Source organism: Nicotiana sylvestris, chromosome 7, assembly GCF_000393655.2.
Source record: "Nicotiana sylvestris chromosome 7, ASM39365v2, whole genome shotgun sequence".
Lineage (NCBI taxonomy): Eukaryota > Viridiplantae > Streptophyta > Magnoliopsida > Solanales > Solanaceae > Nicotiana > Nicotiana sylvestris.
Window position 1 is genome coordinate 72629689 of NC_091063.1, and position 13462 is coordinate 72643150.

Here is a 13462-nt window from a genome sequence, read left to right on the forward strand (position 1 = left end):
ACTAACACATGTGGATATGGGTTGTAACACCCTCCCCCCTTAGGAACATTCGTCCTCGAATGTAAGGGTTTATGGGGAGTTTAAATCATCGTGGATTCCAATGGAAATTTCCGATCAATTTTCCCCTATAAAATGGTCACTAGCAAAACTTGCAAGTAATTAAGCCCAACATATGGCTTCACAAGGCTACACAAAGCATTATGCGTATTTACATTATCTACATATCACCATTTTGTATTAAGGAGGAGTATTCTCAAATTATTGCTTACCTCATAGAGCCGTTTCTTCTTCCAATGTATCCTGTCTTCCACCAGCATCCTTGTTATCTTCATTCTGGAATAAGTAAGGGTATTTAGACTTCATCTCCTCTTCTGCTTCCCATGTCATTTCTTCCATATTTTTGTTCCTCCACAATACTTTGACGGAAGCTACATCTTTTGTTCTCAGCTTGCGGACTTGCCGATCTAATATCGCCACTGGCACTTCTTCATATGATAGGTCCTCTGTAACTTGTACATCTTTGATAGGGATGACTCGAGAAGGGTCTCCAATACATTTTCTCAACATAGATACATGGAATACCGGGTGGACAAATTCCAATTCGGATGGCAATTCTAACTCATAAGCAACCTGTCCAATCCGTCGAAGAATTTTATACGGCCCGATATACCTTGGACTCAGCTTACCTTTCTTCCCAAAACGCATAATACCCTTCATTGGTGAGATCCTCAGGAAAACCCAATCACCAACCTCAAACTCTAGATCACGACGTCGGACATCAGAATAAGATTTTTGCCTGCTTTGTGCCGTCCTCAATCGCTCCTGTATCACTTTCACCTTCTCAATAGCTTGGTGAATCAAATCTGGCCCATATAATTCTGTTTCACCGACTTCGAACCATCCAACTGGTGATCTACATCTCCTCCCGTATAGTGCCTCGTATGGGGCCATTTTAATACTGGAATGGTAGCTATTGTTATAGGCGAATTCTATGAGTGGAAGATGATCATCCCAATTCCCCTTAAAATCTAGAACACATGCTCGTAGCATATCTTCCAGTGTCTGAATGGTACGTTCAGCCTGTCCGTCAGTCTGCGGATGAAATGCAGTGCTGAGATTTACCTGTGTGCCTAAACCCTTCTGGAAAGACCTCCAAAAGTTAGCCGTAAATTGAGCTCCTCGGTCTGATATAATAGATATGGGCACACCATGAAGCCTAACAATCTCCTTGATATACAACTTTGCATAATCTTCAGCCGTGTAAGTTGTCTTCACTGGCAGAAAATGGGCACATTTTGTAAGTCGATCAATTATCACCCAGATGGAGTCAAACTTATGATAAGAGCGAGGTAATCCAATAATGAAGTCCATATTAATCACCTCCCACTTCCAGGTCGGAATCTCTATATTTTGAAGCAATCCACCGGGTTTCTGATGTTCTATCTTTACTTGTTGACAATTGGGACACTGGGCTACAAATTCTGCAATAGACTTCTTCATATTATCCCACCAATATTGCTCCTTGACATCATGATACATCTTTGTCGAGCCGGGATGGATGGAATATCGGGATTGATGAATCTCATTCATAATCTTCTCTCGCAACCCTGCCACATTAGGCACACACAATCGGCTCTGGTATCTCAGTGCCCCATCTTTTCCGATCCCAAAAGCCATACTTTTACACTGTTGAATGCTTTCTCTTAATCGTACTAAGATAGGATCTTCATATTGTCGTGCTTTTACCTCGGCTACCAAAGATGATTCTGATGTATTCTGTACAGTAACACCTCCGTCATCAGAGTCTAACAATCTGATTCTCATATTGGCTAGCTGATGAAGCTCTTTAATCAACCCCCATCTACCTGCCTCAATATGTACTAAGCTTCCCATTGATTTACGGCTGAGAGCGTCTGCCACAACATTGGCTTTACCGGGATGATACAATATCTCGACGTCGTAGTCTTTCAATAATTCAAGCCACCTACGCTGCCTCAAATTCAACTCTTTCTGCTTGAAGATGTATTGTAAACTCTTGTGATCTGTGTAGATGTCAACATGGACGTCGTATAAGTAGTGCCGCCATATCTTCAAAGCATATATTACTGCAGCCAATTCCAAATCATGGGTTGGATAATTCTTTTCATGCTTCTTCAATTGTCTTGATGCATAAGCAATCACATTCCCACGCTGCATCAATACGCACCCCAAACCTATACCTGAGGCATCACAATATACCACATAACCTTCTGTTCCTTCAGGAAGAGTGAGCACTGGTGCAGATGTCAATCGATTCTTCAGCTCCTGAAAACTACGTTCACAAGTGTCAGACCACTGGAATTTGGTAGCTTTTTGTGTTAACTTAGTCAATGGTGATGATATAGAGGAAAATCCTTCTACAAACCGCCTATAATATCCTGCTAGTCCTAGGAAGCTGCGGACTTCTGATGGTGTCCCAGGCCTTCCTCCTGAAAGGGAGATTGAGTTTAGCATTGATGTGTTGCCTGACACTCAACCGATCTCTATTCCTCCATACAGAATGGCCCCGGCAGAGTTGCGAGAGTTGAAGGTGCAGTTGAAGGACTTGCTGGATAAGGGCTTTATTAGGCCTAGCACTTCACCTTGGGGTGCACCAGTCCTATTCGTGCGGAAGAAAGATGGGTCGTTACGGATGTGTATCGACTATCGACAGTTGAATAAGTCTACTATAAAGAACAAGTATCCACTTCCAAGAATTGATGACCTGTTTAACCAACTCCAGGGTGCCAAGTATTTCTCTAAGATTGATTTACGTTCAGGGTATCATCAGGTGAGGGTTAGGGAGAAGGATATTCCAAAGACGGCCTTCCGGACAAGATATGGGCACTTTGAGTTCTTGGTGATGTCGTTCGGGCTAACAAATGCCCCAGCAGCTTTTATGGATCTCATGAATACTATATTCAGGCCCTATCTTGATGTGTTCGTGATTGTATTCATTGATGACATTCTAGTGTATTCTCGTTCGGAGGCGGAACATGCGGGCCACTTGCGGATAGTATTACAGACGCTTCAGGATCGTAAGTTATATGCTAAGCTCTCCAAATGTGAATTCTGGCTGAACTCAGTAGCATTCCTTGGCCATGTGATATCTGATGAGGGTATTAGTGTCGACACTCAGAAGATCGATGCAGTAAAGAATTGGCCGAGACCTACAACACCATCAGAAGTCCGCAGCTTCCTAGGGCTAGCAGGATATTATAGGCGGTTTGTAGAAGGATTTTCCTCTATATCATCACCATTGACTAAGTTAACACAAAAAGCTACCAAATTCCAGTGGTCTGACACTTGTGAACGTAGTTTTCAGGAGCTGAAGAATCGATTGACATCTGCACCAGTGCTCACTCTTCCTGAAGGAACAGAAGGTTATGTGGTATATTGTGATGCCTCAGGTATAGGTTTGGGGTGCGTATTGATGCAGCGTGGGAATGTGATTGCTTATGCATCAAGACAATTGAAGAAGCATGAAAAGAATTATCCAACCCATGATTTGGAATTGGCTGCAGTAATATATGCTTTGAAGATATGGCACAGAAGACTGGGGAATGCAAGTTTCTCTGTACTGAATAAGCTAGTTCAAAAGGACCTGGTTCATGGTCTACCCAAGTCAAAGTTCATGGAGCACAGAGTTTGTGATGCTTGCGCCAGAGGGAAGCGTGTGAAATCCTTATTTCAAGCTAAAGAATGATGTCAGCACCTCAAAACCACTTGATCTCCTTCATATGGATTTATGTGGTCCTATGAGAGTGCAAAACAAGGAAGGAAAAAGATACATTTTTGTGATAGTGGATGACTATTCCAGATTTACTTGGACTCTGTTCCTTATAACAAAAGATGAGACTTTTGAAGTTTTTGTAGCCTTTGTAAAGAAAATTCAAGTGAAAATGGAATCAAATGTAGTATGCATTAGATCAGATCATGGAACAGAATTTGACAATGCTAAGTTTGATGATTTTTGCAACGAGAATGACATTACCCACAACTTCTCAGCCCCTAGAACTCCACAACAAAATAGAGTTGTGGAAAGGAAGAACAGAACCCTTGAAAAAATGGCAAGGACAATGCTGATCGATAGTGGGATGCTAAGAAGTAGTGATCAGGTCTCTCTTGAACAAAACTCCCTATGAGTTGTTGAATGAAAGAAATCCCAAGCTGACTTACTTAAGAACATTTGGGTACAAATGTTATGTTCTCAACAATGGAAAGGATTAGCTCGAAAAATTCGATGCCAAGAGTGATGAAGGAATCTTCTTGGGATATTCTTCTCAAAGTAAAGCTTACAAGGTATACAATAAGCGAACTTAGTGTGTAGAGGAGAATGTACATGTAATCTTTGGCGAGTCCTACCTCTCCTGTGAGAAAAGCAACAAGGATGATCCAGATGGAGAGCCTCTGCTAGTTCCAGGTGAGGTCATTGATATGGCAAATGGAAAGACAGATATGATGAGTCAAGTATAGGAGACAAGTGAAGACAATGTTGTCTCTTCCTTATCAGCTAGAGAGGAACCAGGTACTACAATTACAACTACTGAAGCTGAAGAAAGAGTGGTTGATGCAGTTCAAAGTACTCCACAGGTAGATGAAAGAAGGATACAAGGGAATCAGTCAGGATTACCCAGCTCCTCTACAAATAAAGCTCAAGTGCCTAACTGGAAACACAAAAACTACCATCATCTTGACAACATAATTACCCCTCTGGATTCAGGAGTGTAAACCAGAACAAAAGCCAGAAATTCACTTGTCTTCTCAGCCTTTCTTTCCCAAATAGTGCCCAAAAACATTAAAGAAGCCTTAAAAGATGCAGACCGGATCATAGTTATGCAAGATGAGTTGCATCAATTTTAAAGGAAAAAAGTGTGGCACCTGGTGCCTAGACCCTTAGATCGTACCATCATAGGAACCAGGTGGGTATTCAGGAACAAGCTTGATGAACATGGGAACACTACAAGGAACAGGGCAAGGTTAGTTGTCCAGGGTTATAATCAGGAGGAAGGAATTGATTATGATGAGACTTTTTATCCGGTTGCTCGTATGGAAGCTATCATAATCCTCATTGCCTTTGCATCACATATGGAATTCACTTTGTTCCAAATAGATGTCAAAAGTGCATTTCTGAATGGTTTCCTCAAAGAAGAAGTCTATGTAAAGCAACCTCCAGGTTTTGAGTGTCATGAACACCCCGATCATGTGTTCAAATTGGACATGGCACCGTATGGGTTGAAGCAGGCTCCTCGAGCTTGGTATGAAAGGTTGTCAAAGTTTCTCTTAAAAATGGTTTTACAAGAGGAAAAATTGACAACACTTTGTTTATGAAGAAATGATGGAGGAACCCGCTCATTGTTCGGGTATACGTTGATGATATCATTTTTGGGGAAACAGTTGATTCACTATGTGAGGAATTTGCAAAACTCATGAGAAGTGAGTTTGAGATGAGCATGATGGGTGAGTTGAATTTCTTCTTAGATCTTCAAGTGAAGCAGTCCATAAAGGGAATATTCATCAGTCAGTAGAAATATATCAAGGAGCTTTTGAAGAGGTTTGATATGGAAGCATCAAAAGTGATTAACACTCCCATTGCCACTGCTACTCGACTGGACATGGATGAATTTGGCTCTCCTGTAAATCAAACCATATGTAGAGGCATTATTGGGTCTCTTCTCTATCTCACTGCCAACAGGCCAGATATTGTCTTCAGTGTGGGACTATGTGCAAGGTTTCAGTCAAATCCCAAGGAATCTCATCTGAAGGTTGCCAAAAAAATTCTGAGATATCTTAAGGGAACACAGGACCTGGTCATGTACTACACTTCAAGTGATTGTTTTAATCTTATTGGGTATGATGATGGTGATTATGCAGGTTATCTGTGGACCTGAAAAGCACATCTGGAATGACTCACTTTCTAGGATCATGTCTCATTTCATAGGACAAAAGGAAGCATAATTCAGTTGCTCTTTCAACAGCTGAAGCAGAATATGTTGCTGCAGCTTCCTGCTGGGCTTAGCTCCTATGGATCAAACATCAATTGGAAGATTTTGGTGTGTACACTGACTGTGTGCCTCTTGTATGTGACAACACCAGTGCACTCAATATGGCCAAGAACCTGGTCAAGCATAAAAGAACCAAGCACATTGATGTGAGACATCATTTTCTCAGAGACAATGTGGAGAAGGAGCTTATTTGCATGAAGTCCTCTAGTATAGAAGACCATATTGCAGATATCTTCACCAAAGTACTGAGCAGAGAACATTTTGAGAGAAACAGGCTAGAACTGGGGCTAATAAAGCCTAATTGAGAACCTGATTCCTACCAATGGCTATGAAAATCACATTCAGGTAAAATTAGCTAAAGTGTTTTCCGGCCAAGTCTAACTCACTTAAATGCCGTTGCAGGTAGACACGCACGATGATTATAGAAGCTGCAGAAGCACTGCATAAGCGGTAAAAGAGGGTGGAGAATATTTGAAAGACTGGTCAAGGACTTGGTTCTTGTACCACAGGTTAGTAGTCTTGTGTTTTTCTCATACATATCTCAAAAAGAAACAAAAATTGAGTTCCACGTAATCAACCTTTTCAGACCCTGTATGTCCCGTCTTTTCGTTCAAATCCCTTCACTTCCCTCTGAAATGTTGCATCTTCCTAAAAATCTACCGCCATTTCAGAACCTGTTTCTCTCTCCTTCATAACTGCCTTCTTCCTCTTTAAAACTCTCTCATCTCCAAACCTTGAACGATCATTTCTCTCCTTCTCAGCCCTTCCAGAACTTTCAAACTAATCATTTGCTATGGCTGATGAACAAACAATTCTTCCCTTTATTGAAGAGAAAACCCTCGACTCCTCCATTCCTAGAGAAATACCTCTCAACATTCCCCTTTCCACCACTATTGAAATTGAAGAACCTAAGCCTAATTCTCCTTCACCCTCTATCTCTCTCACCACTCCCTCAGACCAACTCTTCCTTTAAGTGTTAAGAACTCAGAAGTCCCTAAAATCGATAGTCTCTCTTCTCTGTTTCCTGAGATTCTCAAAGAACAAAGCAAAGATGGAGAACATAGTGAGACTCCACAAGCAGAAAAGGTTTATGAGGTTGATCAGTCTACAGGTACTCCAGTCTCAAATTTTGTTGCACTCATGGAATCTCATGAGAGAGAGGCCATAGAAAACATGTTAGTCATATCTGCTGAAGGAATAGTGTATGAGGTCACCTCTAATATGCCTGAGTCTCAGGGGGAAGAGACTCAGTCGTTGGTGGGAGAAGGAACAATGATGCTCTTTGAACAACCTGCACCAGAAGAGACTATTGGGACCCCTATTGAAGGACCTGCCCCCTCTCCTGAGGAAACATGTCAGGAATATTCTTCCCATGCCAGTTTAAACCCTGCTCCTTCTCCTCCGTTTGATGTTGAGCCTTTCGAATTAGTGGCTCCTGCTATGAGTTCAGTGATGAAGAATATCAGGATAATGTTGCTCTAGATGCGTTCATTGCCAGAGGAAGTCCAGTAGCCATTCCTGAGTCCTCTCCTAAGCGACCTACTACGAGGTTGCAGACAAAGGAGGCTCTAGAGTATGCCATGTAGAAGAGTAAAAGGAGTAGAAAGAAGAAGAAAAAGAGGCTAGTGAAGGATGGAGAGATTGTTTGTGACAAGAACATACCTGTAGTAGAAGTGGATGAGGAAGTTGAAGAGGAACCAAGTTCCTTAGTCAAAAGATCTCAGAAAAAGAAACAATCTACTGAAAGAGCTTCAAAGGAGGCTGTTGGAACGCCCAGTAAAAAGTCAGTGAAAAGTAGTGACAAGTTAAAGCAAGTGGTGGCTGAAGAGTCACTGTCTGATGATGATATTCTAGTGAAATCAAGTGGAAGGGGTAAGTCTAGTGTGAAGTCTGGTAAAAGAAAATTGGAGAATGTGAAGGAACCCAGTTCTGTGAAGAAAGTGAAACATGAAAGTGTGTCTGGTAAATAAAGGTTGAGGTGCCAAAAGGTCCTATGGGGCCGCACATTTGACCCAAAGATATCTGAGATGACTGGCATGAGGCAAATCCTAGAAATGGTCAACAGTGGGGACATCTGTTCAAAGTGGATGTGCCCAAGGTTTATGAGGATGAGGTCCAAAGTTTCTATGCTGACCTCTTCACTGTTGAATCTGACCATATATGTGCACTAGTAAATGGAGTTGACATTGTTATGGACTCTTCTCTGCTAGGAGACATACTTAAGGTTCCTGGTGACAGTATGTCTTCTGTTAAGGATGTTTGTGGCTCAAACTTTAGGCATGCTATAGTTAAGGAGGTAGCGGTGCAGCGAGGGGAACAGGGGCATAAGAAAGCTTTTCTTCCTGTTTATCAGCTCATGTTTGAGTTGGTGAACAAGAGGTCTATCATATCCAAGTCTGATTTGTATTTGATGGAAACATTGGATGGGTTCCGATCTGTTAATCTGCCATCCATAATGATTGAGCACATCCAAAAGGTGACAGCTTTCAAAGATGGAAATCATGGTCTCCCCTATGGATTTCTTCTCACGCATGTCTTCAAATTCTTTAATGTTCCTTTGGGACATCCCAAGATGGGGACCAAGAAGCAAACCTTCTCGCAAACTACTCTAGAGGAATGTGAATGTGTTGAAAAGGGTGGAGGGGTAGGAAGCACTTCGACGATCTCACAGCTTATCAATGCTTAGAATAGTGCTACTGAGGAGATTAGGAAGTTGAAGGCAAGGAATGCCATTCTAGAGACTCATCTAAGTTAGGGTCAAGAGGCATCAGGGTCCTCCAGTTCATCAAGTGCAAAGGTTGTTCGTCTGACCAAAGAGAATGCTTATCTCAGGCAACATGTTGAGAACCTGAAGGAGAAACTGCTGAGCAAATGTCTGCAAATTCTAGGATTGATCTCATTCTCAACACTCTTTCTGCCGCTTCTAAGCCCTTTCCCTTTAGTGTCCCCTAGGCTAATCCTCTAGTGACCAGTGACTAGTTTCCAGTTTATCTCTTTTGTTGTGATGACTTTGTGGTAGTTGTTTTTGTTTTTTTGTGGTATGGATGAAATTCACTTATATTGCTCCCATTGTTAACAGTACAAATATGCCTTTGCTGTAATGGCAAAGGCTTATGTTTTATAAAATTAATGAAGACTCTACTCTTTTGCTGTAAATGCTTATGTTTTTCTGCTTCTCTTTTCTATTTTTTTATGTGCACATATATGACATGAGTTAGCTAGGCTAGACTTCTTTATGATGATTGCTTGCTTGTGTATTTTTAATGATTCCAAAAGAGGAAAAAAGAATATGATAAATTGAAGTAGGGGGTCTGAATAAGGGGGAAGAACAAAGTCAGGGGGAACTTGTGAAGTTCCTAGTACTTTTTAAACATGATTGTCAATTTCTAAGTTTGTGTAACAACCCGGCCGGTCATTTTAAGAAATCAAACTCCGTTCGGTGGAGTAAGATCTGGAACAGTTTCATAATATGAGTATCGAATTACATGCATGGTTGAGTTCAGTTAACGGATGATTCAGAGTCGAAATGGGAGAAGGAATCTAGTTTTGGAAGCTTAAGCGGTGAGAATTTGACCGAAATTGGACTTTGGAGTAAACGGATCTAGAATGGGTTTTGGATGATCCTAACAGCTTCTTATGATGATTTTGGACTTAGGTGCGCGTCCAGATGTGGATTTGGAGGTCCATAGAGTAATTTGAGGCAAATCGGCTAAAGTTGGAAAAGTTGAAGTTTGGAAAATGGAGAAGTTTGACCCATAGTTGACTTTTGTGATATCGGGGTTGGAATGTAATTCCGAAAGTTTTAACAGTTTCGTCTTGTCATTTGGGACTTGGCTGCAAAATTTAGCATAATTCCGGGTTGATTTGATTGGTTTCGGCAAGAGTTTTCAAAGTTGGAAGATTTGGAAGTTCATAGTTTGATTCATAGCGCGATTTGAATTTTCAGTGTTGTTTGATATGATTTTAGACCTTGAGCGAGTCTGGTTTAGGTTGTAGAACTTATTTGTGTGTTTAGACGGGGTCCCGGGGGCCTCAAGCGTGTTTCGGATGAGTTTCAGATGTTTTGCATGGTTTTGAACATGTCTGATTTCTGGTGTTTTTGCACCTGCGACCTTGGAGTGCACGTGTGGCTCCTCTTCTGCATGAGCCTGGCCACTTATGCGGTGATTAAGGCTTGGGAGCTTGCTCGCTTTTGCGGAGGCTGGCACGCAGGTGCGAAGGCCGCTTCTGCAGTCCAGCTATCGCACCTGCAATTCCCCTTTTCGCTTCTGTGATGTCGTTGATGCGGCTGTATATCCACAGATGCGGTCCATGGCCTAGTCAGCTGAGTTCGCAGATGCGGAGTCTCTCTAGCAAATGCGGTCCCACAGATGCGGTTGTTTGACCGCAGATGCGGATGTCCTGGCAGAATCATATAAGTCGAGGGTTTGGCCATTTCTTCATATTTTGAGTTTTAAACTTCGGATTTGGGAGCTTCTTTTGGGGGTTTTCAAGAAAATCACTTGGGTAAGTGTTCTTCACCTAGAATCTAACATTTTCCATGATTTTGTCTTCATTTTTATCATTTAATTTGTGTTTTGAGTTAAGGAAAATGTTGGTTTTGAAAGAATATTTTTAAAATGAAAAATCGTAATTTGAGGGACCAAATGGTTTCGGAATTTGATAATTTTTATATGGTTAAATTCATATTGGAATGGGTATTCGGATTTTGTTAAATTTGTCGGATTCCACGGTGTGGTCTCGGGGGTTGACTTTTGGACCAATTTTTGGATTTTGTTAAAGATGGAGACTTTATGATCCGGAATAGTTTCTTATATGTTTTATTTGTTCTTTGAAGTTATTTTGGTTGGATTTGAGCCGTTCGGAGGTCTTTTCACCTGAGAAGTGCATTATAAAGTATCGGTCTGTCGTCTTTGAGGTAAGTATCTTGCCTAACCTTGTGGGGGGGACTTCCCCTTAGGATTTGATTCTTCTATGTTAATTGTAGTTTGTGTACGCGAGGTGACGAGTGCGTGCTCGGACTTATCTGTGGAAAAATTGGCCTTTTAGGGTTCTTAGGTCTTTATATTCACTGTGTATGTATGTGTTCTTGACATGACTGAGTTTCCTTTTTACTAGTTTCACCTCTACATGCTTAATTATAATTAATTGCTTCATGATTCACTCTTATTGCCTAATTGACGCCTATTTGATTTAATTGAAGAATTTTTCCTCTCCTATTGTCATGCTATCTTTTCATAGCTACTTGTCTTATTTGAGAATTAATATTATCCCTCCTGAAATTGTTTAGTTTTAAGTGAAGCTAAGATCATCTTTCCTTAATTGAATTGCCGAATATCCTCGAGATTGTCCAACCTTAAAAGGAGCTTAGATAACCTATATCTTGTTGACTTGCCTTTATTTGGGACTACTTGACTCATGTTGATTTCCTTGTTATTGACTTGTATATTGTGGGATCGTTGCTACATGTTAGTTTATCCCGTTGTTGAACTGTTCCCTTTATGCCAGTATTCTTTTCTGTGGTTATTCCTTGTGAGTTGGTTCTATCGTTTCCTTGTGATTTACTTGTCTTACCTTGTATTACTGTCATTGTTGTTGTTATATGTATTGTGGTGATGTATGAGTTTTCTATTGTGTTGTAACTGTTGTTTCTGTTGGTTGCACTGCGTGTTTACTTTGGAACTACGGGACGATATCCTGGTGATGTACGAGTTTTCTGTTGTGCTGTAACTGTTGTTTCTATTGGTTGCACTGTGTGTTTACTTTGGGATTAAGGGACGATATCCCGAGAGATCCCCCTGCACATCTATAATTGGGACTACATGACGATATCCCGGGAGATCCCCTTGTACTTGATATTTACTTTGGGACTACGAATCAGTATTCTAAGAGATTCCCTACATATTTACGATTTGGACTATGGGACGATATCCCGGTAGATCCTCTGCACATTTACATTTGGGACTACAGGACGATATCCCGGGATATCCTCTGCACATTTACGTTTGGGACTACAGGACGATATTCTGGGAGATCCCCTGTTAAAATCACTGTGTTCTGAGATGTTATTTTTATTGATCCTATCCCCGTGTAAACATTATATGTGTTGTACATTCTATTCCTCATACTTACAAGCTGGTATGAACTATGTTAGGACACTTGCACAAGCATACACGTGGCTAAGCACCCTTATCGGATAGGAGGCTCCTTGAGATTTTTGAGTATAGACTCACACCCTTATTATTTGCCTTCCATGTGAGAATGACTCTTTTGGGCACGTGAGTTGTCAGTATGATTAGGAGGTGTGATGAGGGCATAGGATGCCAAGTGTTAGGGTTCAGGTATTGAGACCTGTATAGGATGATTATGAGATGAGGTGTCACAGGGTGACTTATATTCGAAGGTTATCTATTTGAAAAGATTATATTCGAAGGTACTTATTTTTAATTAACTATTTTGAAATATCACAGGGTGACTTATATTCGATGAATATTTGTTTGAAAAGATTATATTCGAAAAGCATTTATTTTGAAAGAACTCTTTTGAAAAGAACATTTATTTGAAGGGAAGTATATTTCGAAACATTTTTATCACTTGAAAGGTTTGACTATTTGATTGACGCTTGCTGGTTAAGACTTGAGGTGAAAATTATCGGAGTTGTTGAGTTTTGACTTGTCTTTACTGTATTTGTGATTTCGGATTTGGGTTGTATCCTCGCTTACCTTTCCGTATTTTCCTTATGGTGTTCCGTTGAGTACTTGTTGTTTTCTTTCCTTATTGCAATTACTGTATTGTTATCCGTATCGCGTTGTCTCTATAAAAATATCATGTGCTGCTTATTGTTCCTTATCATTACTCCACCAAGGTTAGTCTTGATACTTACTTGGCACCGTTGTGATGTGCTCATACTACACTTCTGCATATACTTTTTTGTGCAGATCCAGGTATTGTTCGCTAGTAGCTATGCGGATTCTTGTCGAGGAGACTCAAGGTAGCCCTGCTACTGCGTTCACATGCTTCAGAGTCACCTTCCTATTTTATATTCACCTTGTTGTACTTATTTCCATACGATTGTGTTTAGAAGTTATAGCGAAACTCTGTAGAGCTTATGACTTGTACTACCGGGTTTTGGGAATTATAAAATTTTGTAGAGATTTCTGCTTCAAGACTATTAAATTTCATTTATTATTGTGGTATTTCAGTATGAGTTAAGCTTACCTAGACCCTAAGACTAGGTGCCATCAGGAAATCCAACAGAGGGAAAATTGGGTCGTGACAGTTTGTCATCATCAAAAAGGGGAAAATTGATGGGTTTACAGTACCTTAGCTTTATGTTTTGATGATCTAAAAAACTTACTATCAAAGAACCAGATAAGGGACCTGACGCACTTGGTACACAGCTCAATCAATGGACTCAAGCTAATGTGAGTTGCTATGGC